The sequence below is a fragment of the Jaculus jaculus genome, chromosome 15 (genome assembly GCF_020740685.1).
Source record: "Jaculus jaculus isolate mJacJac1 chromosome 15, mJacJac1.mat.Y.cur, whole genome shotgun sequence".
In the NCBI taxonomy this organism is placed as follows: Eukaryota; Metazoa; Chordata; class Mammalia; order Rodentia; family Dipodidae; genus Jaculus; species Jaculus jaculus.
This window is the reverse complement of record NC_059116.1, coordinates 7,239,166-7,254,585: the sequence shown is the minus strand read 5'-3', so window position 1 is coordinate 7,254,585 and position 15,420 is coordinate 7,239,166. Positions and strand designations below refer to the sequence as shown.

Sequence of the window (15,420 nt, the reverse complement as noted above, 5' to 3'; positions counted from 1 at the left end):
CAGTCTCGGAAGCACGCCTTTGCACCCTGTGGCTTGTACGGTCTTTCCATCCCCTGTTCCACGACGTGCCCTGAGCCATGGTAGGACCTTTCTGTAGTGTTCTGCACTCAACAACCTCATATTTTCTACTTTGATGAGTTTTTGTTTTTTTTTTTTTGAGGTAGGGTCTCACTCTAGCCCAGGCTGGCCTGGAATTTACTATGTAGGTTTAGGCTGGCTTTGAACTCACAGCGATCCTCCTACCTCTGCCTCCTGAGTGCTGGGATTAAAGGTGAGTGCCGCCATGCCTGTTTTGAATCTCCTCGGTGTCTACCACCATCTCCATAGTGACACCTCTCCAGCAAGCAATGAGAGCAGCCCTCATATTCTTTCCATCACTTTCTCTGCAATACCCCCGAAGCCATGGAGGGTGTGATTAGAGATGATTCGCCCAGTGCTAAGCCATTCTTTTTATATCATGTAGGAGCCCAGCAGGTGGCGTGCTTGATTCCCAAGAACTCACCCATCCCCTAGAGGCCCCAGATCCTCCCAGGTTCTGTTCCTTTCAGAGGATATGCCAAGTTGCTAATGCCACGAACCCCCCAAATTGTCACGACGCCCTTTGCCTGCCATGTCCCATTCCATGGCTGCTCCTGGCTCTAAGGATGGACTCCAGAGCTTCCACACAGGTATGAGACCACACGGAAATCTAGTAAGATGAAAGGCGTCCTGTGATAGATCTAGGGAGTGGGGTCTGGGCCTCTGCATTTTTTAGAAGCTCCAAGATTTGACACTGAAGCTATAACGGGTGGGTGGAAAAGTCAGGGGTGCCATCAAAAACCAAGATGAGGGGCTGAGGAGAGGGCTCAGTCATTAAGGTGCTGCACTGCCAGCGTAAGGACATGAGTTCAATTCCCAATACCCTCGTGGCGTATGTGTCTGTAATCCCAGCTCTGGAGAGGCACAGGTAAGCAGATCCTTGGAGCTTGCTGGCCAGGGAGGGAAGAAGGGAAGGAGAAAGGGAGGAAGGAGGAAAGGAGGAAGGGAGGGAGCAAGGGAAGGAAGGAGAGAAGAAAGGAAGGAATGAGGGAAGAAGGGAAGGAGGAAGAGAGGGAAGGAGGGAGCAAGAAAGAAGGGAAGGGAAGAAAAGGAGGAAAAAGTGAAGGAAAAATATATGAAAGTAGGAAAGGGATTAGTTGGGAAGAAGATGGGGGAGGGGATAAGAGAAGGTAACAGGAATAAGTAAGATCAAAATTCATTACGTAAACGTGTGAAAAAATAAAAATAAGGAAAAGGAATTTCTCCCCAGGCTTGCCATCTCCTTATCCTTTTGTTTGTTTGTTTTTATTATTATTGTTATTTGAAATTTATTGTTATTTTTATTTATTTATTTGAGAGCGACAGACAAGAGAAAAAGGCAAATAGAGAGTGGGCACACCAGGGCCTCCAGCCTCTGCAAACGAACTCCAGACGCGTGCGCCCCCTTGTGCACCTGGCTAATATGGGACCTGGGGAATCAAGCCTCGAACCGGGGTCCTTAGGCTTCACAGACAAGCGCTTAACTGCTAAGCCATCTTCTCCAGACCCGGTTGGTTGGTTGGTGTTTTGAGGTAGGATCTGGCCTCAAATTTACAGTGATCCTCCTATCTTGACCTCCAGAGTGCTGGGATTAAAGGCATGCGCCACCATGCCTGAAAGAGTCTCTTCTATAAGGAGACTCACACAGAGAAGTATGATCAACACATAGCTGCTGTGGTCTCTTCATGAGGGTCACAAAGGCCGGGGGAAGGACAGCTCCTGGCACTATTTCCCTGCTCCACAGATAGACAGACTGCCAGCATAGGCACTAGATGCCTAGCTCTCCCCCACCCCACCTTATATTTATTTACTTATTTCTGTGCATGCGTGCATGCACGTACATGTGCTATAAATGAAAACCAGATGCTCGCGTTACGTTTTGCACCCTGCTTACACAGATGGCTTGGGAACTGAACCACTGAACTGTCTTCCCATTCCCTGGATGCCCAGTTCTGCCTTGAGAAGAGCTCTGCAGAGGGAATGCAGCCTGTGCTGGGGGCAGAGGCGCCACGGCTCAACACAGCTTGCCCCGGGTGCGTGTTGAGAGTGGGCAGAAAGGCGTCTGTGATGCCCATGGCTCAGGAAGTGGCAGAGATGATTCAGGAAGTCACGCTTGTTTTTTCCCCTCCTGAGTCATAGATCCACTGGCACACAGACCAGGGCTGAAGGTGCTCTGGGCGCCTGTGTCTCTCATAATCTTACAGACAGTGCTGTAGCCTTGCTGCTTGACAACTGTAGAAGACCTGACAGAGCCCACAAGTGCAGATCGGTCACGTTACTTTCCAGAACACTGCAGAGCTTGCTTCCACGCCACCATTCTGGGAGATGGCTTTTATTTGTTTATTTATTTAAGAGAGAGAGAGAGAGAAAGAGAAAGAGGCAGAGAGAGGGAGAGAGAGAATGGGCACATCAGGGCCTCTAGCCACCGCAAACGAACTCCAGACGCATGCACCCTTCTCGTGCATCCGGCTTACATGAGTCCTGGGGAATTGAACTGGGGTCCTTTGGCTTTGCAGGCAAGTGCCTAAACCGCTAAGCCATCCCCTCCTCCCAGCCCTGGGAGATGGCTTTTGCTGTGCTCTCTCACAACAGAGTGACCATACAAGCGCTTCACCTGAGACTGTTAGTTGACTGTTGCATGTTCACACCCAAATAGGACATCCATATCACCCCTCCCAAGGCTCAGGGGACATCGTGGACAAGGGGATGGAGAGAGTGTCAAGAGCTGGAGGGCGGGTTCGAGTGTTGGGGGACGCGGTCTTCCAGCGCTGGCATGCTCATCGCACGCATGGACTCACAGCGGCTGTGTCTCCCCACCCCACCGAGGCTGGGCCCCTCCACATTCCATCCTGGACGGGGGAGGAGCTCCTAAGGTCCCCCCATCCCTGAGGAGCTATTGGCTGCTAGTGGTTTCTGGGGGGAGGGCGAAGCATTTTCTTGGAAAGGATAGCCACTGGTAAGTTTTCCTTGCTCTAGTCAGTAGCCCCTGACCCACGCTGTGAGCAGCCCTAATATAAGTGAGTCCCACAAGAAAAGAACGTCAGGGCTGGGGACATGGCTTAGTGGGTAAGTCGCTTGCTTGTGAAGCCTAAGGACCCAGGTTGGATTCCCCAGGATCCACATAAGCCAGATGCACAAGGTGGCGCATGTGTCTGGAGTTCGTTTGCAGTGGCTGGAGGGACCCCCCCCCACCTCTCTGAAATAAACAAATAAATAAATAAAACATTTTTTAAAAAGAACATCATGAAAGTAGAAGGACTCATTGGGAAACAGAGGTTTAGTGGGACTTGAAGTGGGACAAGAAAAGGTAATGGGGATAGGTGTGATCAAAATATATTATATATGTATATAACTTATCAAAAATAATTTATTTAAAAATTTTTAATATATTTTATTTATTTATTTGAGAGTGAGGGAGAGAGATTGGGCACGCCAGGGCAGGCAGAGAGAGAAAGAGAGAGAATAGGTGCACCAGACCTCTAGCCACTGCAAAAGCACTCCAGACACATGTGCCACCTTGTGCATCTGGCTTTATGTGGGTACTAGGTTCTCAAACCCAGGCTTTTGACTTTGCAGGTAAGCGTCTTTGCTGCTAAGCCATCTCTCCAGTGAAAAAGCATTTAAAAAAAAAGTCAAGCACCTATAGACCACACACCTGGATCGTTCCACCTTTGCCTCGTGCTAGCTGGGCAACCCCAGTCGAGTGACTTCATCTCTGTGTGCCTCAGTTTCCTCTACCTCCTGGCAAGTGGAGAGAACAGGAGAGCGAGCCTGACACACAGGAGGTCATCTACCCGTGGCAGGCGCCTTCAGGTTGGGACAGCGCTCACACCCCAGGGTCCACGTGGAGCTGAGCTCAGACCTTTTCACGGAATCCTGAGGCCTGTGGCAGCAATCTTGCCCTTGGTCAGAATTACGAGGAGGGAGTGTTCATGCACAGACAGACGGAACCCAGCCTTGAGTTCCTGACCCACGTGTGAGGTTCAAGGCGCTGACACGGGGCCCAAAGACCACAGTGGGAAACGTCTGTGTCTGCAGAACAGTGTGCTAATTCCCAGCCTCGTGCGTATGCTCTTTGGAGCTCAGGACAGGAGCTCTTTCCCAGGGGTGACCTATCTCTCTGGCAGGGTTGCCCCTTTGGCCTTTGCTCCCAGAATGTTTTGGAACCCACCCCTCTAATTCAAGGTCAAACACCATGTGCCCAATTCTGGACTTCAGCATCATCCTTCCCACCTCTATGTTCCCAGGGCCTCTTGGAAAGTTGGAAGAAGTGGGAGAGCCTGAGCTCCTTTAGAGGCTGTGAAGTCCTGACTCAAGTGCCGCCTGCAACACCCTGGAGGTTCTTCCTTCATTTCTTTCTTTCTTTCTTTCCTTCCTTCCTTCCTTCCTTCCTTCCTTCCTTCCTTTCTTTCTTTCTTCTTTCTTTCTTTTTTCTCTCTCTCTCTTTCTCTTTTATTTATTTATTTCAGAGCAACAGAGAGGAGAGAAAGAGGGAGATAAATAGAAAGAGAATGAACACACTAGGGCCTCCAGCCACTGCAAACAAACTCCAGATGCATGCACCCTCTTGTGTATCTGGCTTACGTGGGTCCTGGGGAATCAAGCCTCCAACTGAGGTCCTTAGGCTTCACAGGCAAGTGCTTAACTGCAAAGCCATCTCCCCAGCACCCCCTTTTTTTTTTTTGCCAGTAAATAGAGAATAAACATCCGCTGACTTTTTCAAGAGAAAAAGCTTACAAAGTGGTTCAAGAAACCAACATGAATAACTACCTAATGGAGAAGTTGTGTTAACAATGTTGAACGACAGACATATTACCATAGGGCTGGCCAGATAGCTCAGCAATTGAAGGTGATTGCTTGCAAGTCCTGCCAGCCCAGGTTGGATTCTCCAGTACACATAAAGCCAGCTACACAGAGTGACACATGTATCTCTCTCTCTCGTCCTCCCGCCCTCTCTCTTGCTCTCTCTCTTTCATAAGTAATTGTTAAAAAGAAGTCAGCTATCAAATAAAAAGAAATATTCACATAAAGAAGTCATTGACTAACCAACCTTACCTTGAGTACTTTAGCCGGGCGTGGTGGCTCACGCCTTTAATCTCAGCACTTGAGAGGCAGAGGTAGAAGGATCGCCATGAGTTCAAGGCCACCCTGAGACTGCAGAGTGAATTCCGCTAGTGAGACCCTACCTCAAAAAAAAAGAAAGAAAAGAACAACTTTGAGGAAATGGGGTCAAATTGTTATGTGTTGGATTTAGATCTGCTTTAGGGAAGTTCCTGGTGTTAGGAATGTTTAAACAATGGCGCCTCGGGGCCAGGGCGGATATGAATAATTCCAACTGAGCTTTAAAAATGGAACGCAGCACTTTAGCTGAGGCCGTGCTTGTGCACCCGGACTCTGATGTAGAGAGAAGATAAGGGACTTAAAGAGGTCTCTTGGCCTAAGATGAGTTTGTGCCACAAGTTGGACACAAGTTGGGTGCTCCTGTAAGAGAGAGAGTTAAAAAAAAGCAACGGTGGGCGGAGCTGGAGAGATGAGAGATGGCTCAGCAGTTAAGGTGCTTGCCCGTGAAGCCTAAGGACACAGGTCGGATTTCCCCAGGACCCAGGTAAGCCAGATGCACAAGGTGCTGCGTGCAACTGGAGTTCATTTGCAGTGGCTATAAGTCCTGGCATGCTCATTCTCTCCCTCCCTCCCTCTCCCTCTGCCCCCCCACCTCTTTCTCTCTGCCTCTCTTTATTCTCTCGAATAAATAAATGAAATATTTTTTAAACCAATGCTGGGGCTCAGGAGATGGCACAGTGGGAAAAGTCTTTGCTATGCAAGCGGGAGGCCCTGAGCCTGGATCCCTGGCACACACTTAGAAGCCAGGTTCTGCTCTATCTACCCCAGCAGCAGGGAGAGGCAGGGGCTTACTGGCCGGCAGGTCTAGCTGAATAAGTGAGCTACAGGTCCAATTAGAGACCTGTCTCAAAAAGATAGGGCAGCCAGGCATGGTGGCACACACCTTTAATCCTAGCACTCTGGAGGCCAAGATAGAAGGATTGCTGTGAGTCTGTGGCCAGCCTGAGAGTACATAGTGAATTCTAGGTCAGCCTGGGCTACACCAAGACCCTACCTCAAGCAAACAAACAAAAGGATATGGTGGAGTGACTGAGGAAGATACTTATGTCAACCTGTCAACCTTTGGCCTTCACATGCTTACACATACATATACATGCGCATCCACACACATGCTAACACACGCACACACATGTGCATGCACATTACACACACATATGCATGCAAAAAAAAAGGTCTAATAGGAAGTACAGGGAAGTGGTTAATTTTCTACTTGGGAGAGGTCGTGACGAGAAACCCAGACCAGCTAACCCTCTGCGGCTTCCAGGATTGTCGGCACACACATCCTGATTTCCCACTTGCCTGGTTTAGCTGCGACATCCACCCAGCGCTAAAGAGTGTTTTTCTTCCTCATTTTTAATGGAAAGTCTTCAGATTTCTGCCAGCGGGAGGAAGTGGCTCTGGCGCTCTGGGCACTCCGGACAGGAAACGCACTAAGTTATTATTACGTGGATGAGCTGAATGGGTAGTTTTGCAGTCAGTTCTGCTGCTGCTGGGGAATTGGGGGGCCCTGTCCTTTCCAGATGAGCTTCGGTGTCACCTGCTGCTTTAGAATTGGGGGGTAGGGGTGTCAGGGGACTCAGAAAGGAGCTGGGCAGAGAGGAAGGCAGCAGTCATCCGTCAGGAAAATAGATCATACAAGCGAGAGGTTGTTGTCAGGTTAGGAGTCCAACATAAACATTGCTCCTCCGGTGGCAGGTGACCTATCTGAGGTCAGGGTGTGGGAAACCACAGGTCAGGTCACACCTGCTCTAATGCTGGGCCCACTGGGGAGCATTAACTGCCTCTCTCTCTCTCCCTTTCCCTCTTTCTCCTTTTCTCTCTGTCTCTCTCTTTCTCCCCTTCTTTCTGTGTCTCTTATCTTTCTTTCTCTCTCTGGTTGGCAGAGCTGTGGCTCCATCTTTAATGTCTTATCCCAAGACCCGTCTAGGGTAGGAAACATCTCTGTGAATTCCAGAGTACCCACATATCCTGCCCACTCCAGTGCCTCGGGAAACTGAGAAACTTTGTTTTCACCTTCAAGTAGACTAAGAGTTTGTTTGGAGAAAAAGACATGACACCCGGAGCTGGGATTTCACAGTGGTTAGAGACCCTGGCTACCAGAGTTCGGATCCCCAGCACCCATATAAAATGCGGTGCCAAGCAGCACATGTGTCTAAGTATACCAGCAGGGCCACCCCAGTGGAAGGCAGAGTCAGGACCCTGAAGCTCATGTGCTACAGAGTCTGTGGCCTTCCAGGCCAAGCTAGATCAACTATGTCTCAAACAAGGAGGAGAAGTGAACACACACACACACACACACACACACACACACACACACACGCGCGCGCAGAGGCCTTCTTTACTGAACAACATTTTGATTTGGACCAGGAACTTTGCTTAATAATTTCTAAACTATATAATCTAACTAGCAAGCTATTTGATTTTGCCCTCTGCCATTTTTTAAGAAGAAATAATAGGTCTAATAGGTCTATGGAGCTCTCCCCCCGCCCCGCCCCGCCAAGCACACACTCTCTCTCTCTCTCTCTCTTGCAAATAAGTAAAAATTTTAAAAATAGGTCTAAGTACTACCTTTTCAAAATATTCTATTTATTTGAGAGAGAGTAAGTGAAAGAGGCAGATTGACAGAGAAAGAGGGAAATATGGAGAGAAACAGAATGGGCATGCCAGGGCCTCCAGCCACTACAAGGAAGTCCAGACGCCTGCACCACTTTGAGCATCTGGCTTACATAGGTACTGGGGAATCAAACCTTGGTCCTTTGGCTTTGCAGCAACTGCCTAAACCACTAAGCCATCTCCCCAGCCCCTAAATACCATCTTTTGCACCCATACTACGGGTGTGACCTATAAGCTCCAATCTTGGTCCCATGCGCTTAACTTCTTTCTATTGCCCTGACAGGATTTGAACTTTTCCTAGCTCTTTCCCAACCCATGCAGTGGGTTCCTTCCTGGCTGCCCTGCCTCACCTCAGGCCATTCATTCCTTTAACACCCCATTTGAATGGGCCCCTGGCTCAGCTCACAGTGCAGCAAGATTACATCTGAGCTATTGGTTCTGGCTTCCGACTTCCTTTCCTCATCCCTGATCCTGGAGTCTAGGAATGCTGTGGTCTGTTTCCCCGAAAACTTCACTGTTGATGCCTCTGGCTGTTCTCACGATGTCACAAAGCGCAGGCCCAAATGCCACTGCTGTTGCGGGACTCTGTAGCGCTCTGGACATGCACAAGCACGGAAGGAGGAAGGGAACATCTCCCGGGACACCTGGGGTTAAGGCACTCCTTGTCCTGTACGCCATATTAAAAACACTCCTGGGGACAAGCCTGGCTACATTTCGACTGTCTGCCCATAACTGGACTCCCAGTGTCCTGGGGACAGGGGCTATGGCCCTTGTTCTCTGCCTCCTTGATCTACTGCAGTGTCACAGTGGTGGTGGGTGTTGGACTTGTTGCATTAAATGCATGCATTGAACACAGCGTCCGTGTTAACTGCTCGTGGCTGCATGCCACGTTCTGCGTGCAGCAGCCCCCAGCAATCCAAGGCTGAAGGTTGATGGCAGCCCAGAACACAAATACACACATAAAGTTGTCATCAGACAGCTGAGAAGAATGTGTTTCCGCGGTTGACTGTGGCTTCTTCGGGCTGCTTAGGTCAAGACAGTGCTGGGACATGCTGCCGTGGGAACAGCAGCAGCGGCCAGTCCTCTGGTGACCCACACAGACAGGGAGCTGGGGAGAGCGACAGCGAGCTGAGCCCAGGCAGGAAACAAACTTAAGAGCATCTCTGAGCATCAGAGCAGAAGCCACAGGCTGCGTGTAACCTCCCTGGGCACCCACAGGACCTCTAACCTTCAGAGCTCCTGACCAACTTTGGAGGGAGGGCGGGTGTTGGCAGGAGCCCGCTGCTGGTTCCTCATTCCCTCAGCCTCAGTCGTTGGGGGTGGGTGGGATGAGCTGGACCTAAACCGTCTTACTCACGGTAGATGGTTGAGCCAGCCCACCCCGCGCCCCGGGGGGAAGCCCACAGACAGGACCGCCTGCAAGCCTGTGCGTACAGGAGGGCATCCAGCCCCGGACCTCACGTAATGCACTGACAAGCCTCAGCAGAGACCGGTGGCTCAGAGGCAGGGGGATGCCCTTGTTGGTGTATAACAGGCAGAACACGGGTTCTCTGCCAGCCAGGGCTGAGGTGCCCAGGGTGTTTAACAGCTAGAACACTGAGGACCATTAAGACTGGATATGGACCAAGTACAGGAAATAAAAATAACTTTAAAAAAAGAGACCCAGGGAAAGTTGACAGGACACACTGAAAAAAACACTCCTCCTTTTGGTGGAGGAGGAAAAAAAAAGTCACATACTCCCCCATCATCCCGTGCAATCCCAAAATAGATAAATTCAATAAGGAAATTTATTTTATTTTTACTTCCATGGTACATATAGTTCACACTATACCTTCTTAAAACCACACAAAGGAGCCCAGGCCTGGAACTCCCCTTTCCACAGTCTCATAAAACACTGATTTATTGACCTTCAGAGACACGTCTTCATTGTTCTAGTAAGAACGACTGATAGATAACTGAAAATGCAAGCTCACCGGTCCTTATCAGCACAGAGACCGTGTTCCTGTCACAGGTCTGTTATGCCATGGAAAGGCGATAAGAGGAGAGACATGTGAAATGTGTCGATCCCGTAAGCCAAAGCCATGATCCGTGAGTCTATGTTCTCAACCCAAGTGTCCCACCTACGGACCCCGGAGCAGGAAGACAGCAGGGAGCTCACACCCAGCCCCACCCCAGGGGGTTTCCTGAGGGGTCCCCCACAGACTTTTCCAGGGCCCCGTGGCCTCTGTGCTTATTTGTCTACCTTCCCATCCCAGCAAGGGCCATATATGACTTATCTCAAAGCTATAAAAGTTGAATGCCCGTCGCTTGCCCGGCTCTCTGCACGGAGCACTGGGCGCTGTCTATGAGGCCATAAACATCGGTGGTTTCTTTCTGGCAAGATTCCTTCAGGTCTAAACCGCTCGCACCGTCCTCTTGACCTAGAAAGCTCTCTTTCTCACCCACCACTTGGAATCGTTTCTCTCTGAAACCAGATCTCCTACCCACCCTCCGTCAAAGACCCCTCCAGACACCTCTTCCTCCCCAGCCCTGCCCACTGCTCCTGGCTGTACCTGCCCCTCCCTCGGCGGCCCCAGCATGTCCCTTATCACACACTTCTTTCCACTGTTACAGTCCCACCCGCCTCCTCTGGACTGTGACCTGCCAAGATGCAATTATGTCATTATTCTTTCTTTCTTTGTTTTTCAAAGTAGTGTCTCGCTTTAGTACAGGCTGACCTGGAATTCACTCTGTACTCTCAAGGTGGCCTTGAACTCATAGTGATCCTCCTTCCTCTGCCCCCCCAAGTGCTGGGATTTTAAAGGTGTGCACCACCACACCCAGCAATTATGTCATTTTTAATGACACACTAAAGGCCTTCACACAATATGATAAAAAACAAATAGCTATGTCTTTAGACATACAAGCTTTCTTGAAAAGCAGAATATTGATTGGTGAATGCACACTTAAAATTGTATTATTATGTTGATACTAAAGTACTAGTTTTAATAATTATATGTGAGTTCTTATATCTTCGTTACATATGTTTTGAGTTGAATTCATTATTTTTCCGGACATAAATATAACGCAATTCTTTCTACTTCTAAATTCACATATATACATATACACACATATATCATACTTATTGGAATTTATCTTTATTTACTTATTTATGAGAGAGAGAGAGAATGGGTGCATCAGGGTCTCCAGCCACTGCAAATGAACTCCAGATGCATGCGTCACTTTGTACATCTCGCTTTTTGTGGGTACTGGGGAATTGAACTGGGGTCTGTAGGTTTTGTAGGAAAGTGCCTTAACCGCTGAGCCATCTCTCCAGCCCCTTATCTGAATTTTCATTTCCCCTACTTTTTGCTACCAGCAAGCGCTCTGCCATGAGCAGGCACTCCATCCGCGGGTCTTAGTGCGAGCCTCATTTCACTGAGTGCCGCTGGATAGCTTTCCATGTGGTGACACTAAGGCACTAACCCAAATTCTTTTTTAAAAATATTTTTATTTATTTATTTATTTATTAGAGACAGAAAGAGAAAGAGAACAGACATCCCAGGGCCTCTAGCCATTGCAAATGAACTCCAGGAGCATGTGACACCTTGTGCATCTGGCTAACGTGGGACCTGAAGAATTGAACTGGGGTCCTTAGACTTCACAGGCATGCGCCTTAACCGCTAAGCCATCTCTCCAACCCTAATCCTCATTCTTATTCACAGTCTTGCTTTCTACTCATGCGTGACATGATGAGCTTTCTCTTTGACCTGGAATTCACTATGTATGTAGTCTCAGGGTGGTCTCAAATTCATAGCAATCCTAATCTCTGCCTCCCAAATGCTGGAGTCAAAGGTGTGCGCCACCACACCCGGCTGTGATAAACTTTTTAATCTTTGCTAATTAGACTGATGCTAAATGACCTCTCACAGGTAGTTGTTCTATAGGCAGCACTTCCAAGGAGTCTTAATCTTGCTTCTCAACAGCACAAGGAGCCTTCGCACATCACTGTTTGTTACAGGCATCTGCCCCGAGGTCTGAGACAACCTGGGATAACGGATAAGGGCCGTAACCCCCCACACCATGTCCCCCCTCCCCCCCGTGTCTCCCCGTCCCCCCCCCCCCCCCCGTCATGAGTACTGTATGCCACCATGCCTGGTTAAAGCTAGTCTGTTTTTGAGACAGGGACTCACGTAGCCCAGGGTGGCTTCAAACTTGCTCTGCCACCAAGGGTGACTTTGAACTGCTGATTCTCCTATCTCTACCTCAGGAGTGCTAGGATAACAGATGCGCACCACCACATCTGGTTTATGGGGTACTGGGGATCAAGCCCAGGGCTTCTAGCATATTAGACAAGCACTCTACCAACTGAGCCACATCCCCAGCCTTAGAAGTCTGTTTTTTCTTACATCTACTTTACACAATCAGTTCCCAGCTAAGCAGTTCTCCAAGCCTAACCTACACTTGGCCTGTGAAACTCCTACATTTCTGAACCAATAGGAGAGGCTGAACCAAGAAGCTGTAACTGGCCACAGTGAATGTCTGTAACCAAAATAACTCCGGGGGATAATCATACTGTAACATGGGACCAAGCGCCGCCATCCTTTCCACAGGGAAGTCGGGCACAAACGAGCAGGAGCACAAGAGCACCTGGTGTCATCTGACCGGAAATGACCAGCCCAGAAGTCTAGGTATGATTAAAGATTTGTAGTACAAAAGGGCTAGGGAGGTGGCTTACCGGCTGAGGTACTTGTCTGTGAAGCCTAAGGACCCATGTTCGACTCCCCAGATCCCATGTAGGCCAGATACACAAAATGACATGTGCACAAGGTGGTGCACAAGTCTGGAATTTGATTACAGTGGCTGGACACACCAATTCTCTCTTTCTCTCTCTCTCTCTCTCTCTTTCTCTCTCCCTCTCCCTCTCCCTCCCTCTCATTCATACACACACACACACACACACACACACACACATATATGAAAGGCTAGTCTGTTGGGCTTGCCTCAAAAAAAAAGACTTGTGTTACAAATGCTCAGTGTGTATCTTTTTTTTTTTTGCTTCTCCTTTTTTTGTTTTTTGTTTTTTCCAAGTAGGGTCTTACTATAGCCCAGGCTGAGCTGGAATTCACTATGTAGTCTCAGGATGGCCTTAAACTCATAGCAATCTTCCTCCTACCTCTGCCTCCTGCATGCTAGAATTAAAGGCATGTGCCACCACAACTGTCTCAGTGTGTATAATAATGGCTTGTGGTGTTGTTTCATTGCAATGTTCATTTTAGCAGACTTCATGGGAAATAAAAAAAATATTTCTTTTACTACAAATAAAGGCTGAACATAATTTAAAAGGTTTAAACAAAATCAGAAGGTAAATGGTAGTTAGTGACAGGCTGGTTTGTAAAGTAAACTTGTTTCCATAGCTTTTGCTATTCATATTGGAACTAAAAGCATTTCCACACGTATGTGTGCAGCTTTCCAAACGTGATGTGGGCTACCTTATTTTATTGTTTCCCAGGAAGGAAGACAAGAGTCATTAAACGACCATCACAGTGAATACACTCTGCACCCATGATTTTTGCACGCACAGCTCAACTGCAGGTCAAAAGCAGCTTTTTAAAATTTCATGTAGGGCTGGAGAGACGCCTTAGTGGTTAAGGCTCTTGCCTGCAAAGTCAAAACCCAGATGGCATTCACCAGTATCCACATAAGCCAGGTGCACACGGTGGCACATGCGTCCGCAGTTCCTTTGCAGTGGGTGGAAGCACTGGTGTGCCCATTCTCTCTCTTCCTCCCTCTCTCTCTCTCAAATAAATAAATAAAAACAAATGCATCTAGCACAAAGTGCTGTGTGTGTCTAGAGTTTCTTTGTAGTGGTGAGGGACCCTAGTACGCCATTATGTTCTCTCTCAAATAAATAAAAATATATACAAAAATTGTAGCTGGGAGTGATGGCGCATGTCTTTGGGAGGCAGAGGTAAGAGGATTTCCATGAGTTCAAGGCCAGCTTGAGACTACATAGTGAATTCGAGGTCAGCCTGGGCTAGAGTGAGATCCTACCTCATAAATACACAAAAAATGCATGTATGTAGCTCAGAGGTTAAAAGTTCTTGCTTGCAAGGCCTGTTGGCCCAGGTTCTATTTCCCAGTATCACAGTAAAGCTAGATGCACAAAGTGGCACATGCATCTGGAGTTTGCAGTGGCAAGAGATCCTGAAATGCCCAACTTCTCTCTCTAATATTCTCTCTCTAATAAATTAAAAGCATTTTTAAATTGCATCTATGTTGAACATGCACAGATCTTTTAGAAATCTTGTCACTGTTTTTGTTTGTTTTGTTTTTCGAAGTAGGGATTCACTCTATCCCATGTTGACCTGGAATTCACTCTGTAGTCTCAGGGTGGCCTCGAACTCACGGCAATCCTCCTACCTCTGCCTCCCGGGTGTTGGGATGAAAGGCGTGCGCCACCACGGCCGGCCCCGGCCCCGGCCCCTGTCTTGTACACAATGTGGTCTTACAATACAGCACAGGACATTCTAATAAGAATTACATGCAGCGGAGAGATCATTTAAAAGATGATTAAGTGGATGACAAGCTGGGGACGTAGCTCAGTGGTTCTGCACTGTTCTGCACACATAAGACCCTAGGTCTAATTGGAAGCACTGCCAAGAACATACACATATATAGTGTGTGTGTGTGTATACATTCATACATATATATACATACATACATATAGACACACATACATATATATGTATTCATACATATCTACGGAGATGGTGTGGGATAGCTCCAATACTATGCCATTTTGTTACTGGAATGAAATGAACATGAATATTTTTTTTTGTTTTTGTTTTTTTGAGGTAGGGTCTCACTCTAGCCCAGGCTGACCTGGAATTAACTATGTAATCTCAGGGTGGCCTCGAACTCACGGTGATCCTCCTACCTCTGCCTCCCAAGTGCTGGGATTAAAGGCGTGCGCCACCATGCCCGTCCGAGATTTTTTTTTTTTTTTAAGCTGCGTGACCAGGCAGGTTTTTCTTAATCTGTTCTCTGGAGTCCGCATCTTTAGTTCCAATAAGACAGCACCTTGTTGGACCTGTTGGACACTTCATTAAGCAACAACCGAAGCGCTTCAAATGAAAAATTCCATTCCATTTTCCTCCTCCTTTTCCCTCAACCCTTCATAGGGAATGAACTAGAACGATCCTTCCACAGAACTTCTGCGTCAGTGGCCAACACCTGACGGCTATTCTCCCAGGTTTTCTCCTGAGCTGCATTTCTGCGCTCTTAGGTCTCCCTGGTGACGTTCCTGGAGAACCAAGGCCATTTCAACAGCGAAGGGGAATTTGAAACTGCCCGAGAACCCCACTACACCCGCCTCTAGGGGACTTGCAAGCAGAAATGACTTGGACAGTAGTGTCAGCTGCCCAAGGCCGGTGGCACTGTCTAGCTCTGTCCAGGGAGGCAGAAAACCAGTGCCTGGCTTCCTGAACTTGATGTTCTCCTAAAGAAATTGCTTCGCTGGATGGCTTAGCGGTTAAGGTGTGTGCCTGCAAAGCCAAAGGACCATGGTTCGATCCTCCAGGATTCACGTTAGCCAGATGCACAAACGGTGCACGCGTCTGGAGTTCCTTTGGAGTGGCTGGAGGCCCT

At 48.3% G+C, this 15,420-nt stretch overlaps 1 protein-coding gene across 1 annotated transcript in view; it reads right to left on the bottom strand.

Annotated features, from left to right (window-relative positions):
- The window catches only part of LOC101598862 (tumor necrosis factor receptor superfamily member 11A), a 65,596-nt gene that overhangs the window by 49,119 nt on the left and 1,057 nt on the right, over positions 1-15,420 (bottom strand). The gene's annotated exons all lie outside the window — the stretch shown is intronic.